The 5,331-nt window shown below is 42.5% G+C and overlaps 1 long non-coding RNA gene across 1 annotated transcript; it reads right to left on the bottom strand.

The window, feature by feature from the left end:
* Positions 1–3,648: 3,648 nt before the first annotated feature.
* LOC119355028 lies at positions 3,649–4,374 on the bottom strand. The gene is made up of 3 exons (XR_005171417.1): positions 4,101–4,374; positions 3,937–3,993; positions 3,649–3,831 (listed from the first exon to the last, which is right to left on the bottom strand). It is a non-coding gene; the product is annotated as an uncharacterized LOC119355028 (long non-coding RNA).
* Between the last annotated feature and the right edge of the window lie 957 nt (positions 4,375–5,331).

Raw genomic sequence — 5,331 nt, 5'->3', positions numbered from 1 at the left:
CCCCCCCCCCAGCGTCGTACCCGTCGCCGCCATGTCCGGAGTGGGCACTGGGCACCGACCGGCCGATGGGACAGGCGGAGACTAGAGCGAAGGAAAGGGGATCGGACCATGGGGGTGACCTCTCAGTCGTGAAAGGAGAGTGACGATTGATGTTTTCCATTTTTTTAAGGGAATGTTCTCCTTTTTCTTTTTCAATTAAAGTTTGTCGTAAGCTTGTCCAAAAAAAAAAGTTTGATGTAAGCATTTAGAAATTGATGTTTTTGATAAAGTACAAAAATGGACGCTCATATATACAAACAAACACTCATCCTAAAATAGTTCCACGAGTCATCTGCAACAATAGTGTTCGTCTAGTTTCTGATTCCTCTCATTCTCAGCAAGATCCTCGCATGTTCATACTCTCTCATTTACACTTCTACTACTCGAGTTCCAACTTAGCTAGTACTATTTGGGGCGCTCTGCATGATGCACGGAGCAATATATATACACCCGCGTGCTAGCTAGGAGACACTACTTAGAAGTCAATTTTTAAAATTTAATTTGCTCTCCCTGCGAGCCGTAATTTGTATGTACTATTTCAGTTATGAGTTTGTCCCTTTTTATATGCAGACAATACATGTTTTTTAGAGAGTTCCAATCTTTTCACTCGCAAAAAAAAAAAACATGTTTAGAGAGAGTAGGGTACAAAGCTAAACATTTATACGCGTGTTGATTTTATTGACAGAGGAAGCTTGATTTATTTGTATGATTGTGTCGACTGTCGAGATCAATATAATCGTACTATTGACAGAGGAATTCATGATTCACACGGAAGCAGCGATATAGCTCATACCAGTACAGAGACTGCGCAACACGAGCACCATTAAATGACAAGGCCGCGAGCGCCCAGAAATTTGCGTATTTGGGCTGCAGTACCCGGCAGGAACCGTAGGACACGTGCGGGAGGGCCCGTGTGGTGGGCCTCTTACTTCACACTCCGAGCAGTCGTAGAAGAAGAGAGACGATTGATGTTTTACATATATTTTTCTTCCTTGTCTCAAAAAATATATTTTTTTCTTCCACCATTTATAGTTTTCATTTTCTCGAGGTCTGTTCCAGGAATTTAGGCATTCAAGAGATTGTTATCCTATAAAGGAGATTAATCATAATCCAAGAGTTGTGTAGTATAAAATTTGTGTCAGACTTTAAATAAGATAGGACTAAAGTTCCAATGTTGAAAATGCACAACTAAATTTTCATTTGATAAATACTTATATTCTTGAAAACTTAAAATGAATTATCAGGTACGTTATTAAGAAAAGTCAGAGGCGTCGGTTGGGTGCACCTAATTTCAGATGTCACAACAAATGCATGTAACACATTGGTTGATAGTTGATACTAATAATTAGTCCACGGTGAATCGACCGAAAGAATTAGATGAATAAAAGATGTTATCATGTTTAAATACTGACAACGAGCCTCTGATTTCATATTGTTTGCAACAAATAGTGAAACAAATAGGCATGATACACCAGTTGATAGGAGCGCTACAATCCACATAGCGAATGCGATTGGGAGAAAGAAGGTTGAGGTTGTCCATGCAAAGTAGGAAGAGGAAAAAGACCACAATTAACCCCAATCTTTGGGCTTTAGATCGAGGATGAAGAAGTAACATAAACCGGCATTTGAACATGCTTGAATAGAGAAGGAGCGCCCAATTTCAGATGTTCGTGACGAACATTGAAATAAATGAACGTGATTCAGCAGTTGATACCGTAAGAGACAAAGATAGGATGCAACACACTTCTCTATTTGGTTCATATGTTAGTGCATATATACTGTGCCTAGAGGAGGCACGAAGGTGCAAGTCTGTCATGGCTAAAGAGCAAGGAGAGATTCCCATGAGCCTGGCTCGTGCCTAAAACGAAAAAGGAGAAACGGTTACAATGTGCAACGATATGGTCCAAATCAACTACTGATGCAGATGGGAGCACTACCTCTCAGTAGCGAATGCAAGCAAGAGAAATAAGGTCTGCATTTGTGGACCGAAATTTCCTCACATGCACCCTTGCACCTACAGCTATCGGTCTCTCCCCTAGTACGCTTCCCACCCAATGCACTGGATGTGACTGGTACTCCAACCCAGGATCCCACTTCTTGGCATGAAGTTCTGTGGTAAAACTCTAGGCCTGACTGCACGTTGTATCCCCCACACATTCTTGACGAACTACACCTAAGCGAAGAAAAATAAAAATCACCAAATCGATCAAAACAATGGTCAACAAACTATTACCATATCCACACTAGTCATCTTTGAGATCACAAGGACAACGATATTCTTCAACACCAACGCCTTCAGGAAGGGAACAACGCTCAAGCACCGTCGTCATCAGATCCAACCACCAATGGCCATTCTTGGTTTTTGCACTAAAAAAACAAGTCCAAGCATATCTGAGCAATGCCTTCAACAAAGTAACGACACAATAAGATTGCCTTTCCCAGGTATAATCCAACAAGGTCCTACCTACGTTTTCACCTGAAACTCGAGACCGGGTACTCAAGAAAAACCACCAAACCATAGTCAATTATGTGTTGTCGTCATAGCTTTTTCGCAATCCCAATAGCTACATGCGTTGAGCCGGAAATCTCACAACTACACTTTGGCAAGACGCACCAAATAAATCCAAATTTTGAAAAAGTTTCGGCGGGTGGATGCCCGCCACTGCTCTCCACAGACAGTTACCCTTCCGCACCCGCCTAACCGTCCCCGATCTATTTTCATTTCCACCTTTTCAATTCTCTCAGTCAGTTCCTCTCTCCTCTTCCCTTGCGCATCATCTTGCGCCTCGACCGTTGTTGCCGTTCCTCTGACCCGCACCAGGCCCCTTCCACGCGTCCGCCGCCACGACCACCACCGGATCTGCTAGCTGTCACCCGTCGTGTCCGCCGCCGTGACCGCCACCGCCTTCTCGCCGGACTTTTCTCTGCCGTCATGTTTGCGGCCGGAAAAGCCACCAACGTTATAGTATCTCCGTGCGGGTGAAAGAGTGACAACATTGTTGCTCCAGTCTAATTGCAGTCTCTTTACCAAAGTCTTTGGAGTATTTCTTCAAGCAAAGATTGCTACCGCAAAGGTGTTTACAAGAGATTTCATTTGTAATTCTTAGTCATAGGAGTTACTCTCTATTTTCTTAGATTTTAGATTCAAATCAATGTACCTGTAATTGTTATGATCAATAAAGTTACATGTGTTTCTCAAAAAAAAAAACATAGTGTTCTCAACGGTTGCTCCAAAAAACATAGTGCTCTCAACGGTTGCTCCAAAAAAAAAAACTATGATGATGCCATTTCGCTTCCCCACCGCGGTAGAAAAGATGGAGAGCATTCGAGCGCTTGCAGTATATATGAACTGAAGCTTTTCTTACTACTGCCTACCAAAACGAGATTTGAACACTTTCAGGGCATGGAAAACTGAAGAAACTGAGGCTGTGCAGCAGCAGCAGCACAGCGCGCAGAGTCGGCATCTGAAAGAAGAACTGGAGCCAGCCCCTAAACATAACCGCTACACAAAAGAGCACCCTAAAGGCTGCTGCAACAATGCGCAAGAAATACTACACAAGTACTACTTTAGTGATCTAAACGCTTTTATATTACTTTACAGAGGGAGTACAAAAGATTCAGAAGTCAGCGGACTGCAATGTGCCGTCTTCAAGACACTGGCATAAGGCCCTCTATGAGATGCTGCGCGGTTCTCTCATGGTCGTCCTTTGCTTGCTCGTAATAAAACTTCTTGCCGCAGCCCTATCGTCCCTGCTCATGCCGCTCCTTATAGTGCTTGATAAGCATATTTTTCTGAAATTCAAAGTTGACGACAATGAAAAACAATCCAGTTTTGTAGTTAATTGCAGAGAAACAAATCAATAAAAGCAAAAACGAATGTGAGGTTGACAATCCCACCATTGTATATGTCCGGGTGCAGCCCTTGAAGTGACATCTAATCCTCCCAGTGGAAAGCTACAAAATGCCATGCGTTTGGTGTGTGTTTGATAAAATTCTGAAGGACAAAGGCATGGGTACAGGAGTTAAGCTATGTTTTATGGAAGTGGTTGCTTTGTGTTTACCTCAACGTGAGCAATAGATTTCTGATGCTCCTTCTTTTCATGCTTTAAAGAGAACTTCATGCTGCACCCAGTGAATCCACACGCGAAGGGTGTCTCCCTCTGCATATGGAATGCCTTCTCATGGCTGGCCAAATGGTGTTTTCGCGCAAACTTCATGCCGCACCGAGGGAATAAACACGGGTTAAGTTTCTCCTGCTTGTGGATTTCACTAACATGTCTGGCCAAATGGTGTTTTCGCGCAAACTTCATGCCGCACCGAGGGAATAAACACGGGTTAAGTTTCTTCTGCTTGTGGCAACCATCTACATGGCACGCAAAGGTCCTCTGCAACATTTTGAAAGGATATACGTGAACAAACATATCTCAGATCCAAAGTAAAGTTCACTTTCACATATATAAGTAAAATTTACACATATGTTTCATATATATGTGCTCAGCAACGCAAGCATAATTATCTTTTTCCTTTTCTTTTATTTTCTTTTTGCAATGGGAATGATTATCTTGCTTGTGTGCATGCTAAAATCATATATATAATTATTTAAACATAAGACCATCAAGAGCAGATAGCACGGCGAATACTGCGGCAACATCAATTATCCTGTACAACTAACAAAAACTAAATGATGGGTTAACCAGAAAAATCATGCGCGCAGTTTGATTTGTGTCAGTCTTACTGCAGATGCTCGAGGTCAACAAGGCCACCATGATGCACGGAGCTAGGTGCAGGCCCACAACATGCGCCTCCTCTATCCGCTTATCGTGTTGTGCCATCATCATGACATTAACCAGATCTCATCACCGAAGAGGGGCTTCACTTCGACTTGCTTGAATTGGTATATCCTCCAGTAATTGGTAGTCTATTTTTTTTTCTTTTTCGACAGAGCAAATGCTTAATCTGTGATAGTTTGCTTTAAGGTGATGGTTGATCGAGCGTGGGAAGTCCTCCTAGTGTTAACTCAAAATCAAGTTAATCTAAGGGGCGATCCGATATGCAAATGTGCAATTGGGGACAATTTTCTGATAGAAAAAAGGGTTCACTATCCATTGCATAAAAGTCTTCACAGATGGTTGCAATTTTTGTTGGCAGCGTTTGATGTGGACTGTTTGGGCATTTAATCTTCTTTGTGGGAAGCTACAAAACGGCAAGCGCTTGGTGTGTGTTTCATAAACTTCTGAAAGGGAAAGGCATGTGTACAGGAGGTAATATGGGAGTGGTTGTTTTGTGTTTACC

The sequence above is a fragment of the Triticum dicoccoides genome, chromosome 1A (genome assembly GCF_002162155.2).
Source record: "Triticum dicoccoides isolate Atlit2015 ecotype Zavitan chromosome 1A, WEW_v2.0, whole genome shotgun sequence".
NCBI lineage: Eukaryota > Viridiplantae > Streptophyta > Magnoliopsida > Poales > Poaceae > Triticum > Triticum dicoccoides.
Note: the sequence above shows the minus strand (reverse complement) of the source record. Positions and strands in the feature narration are given on the sequence as shown.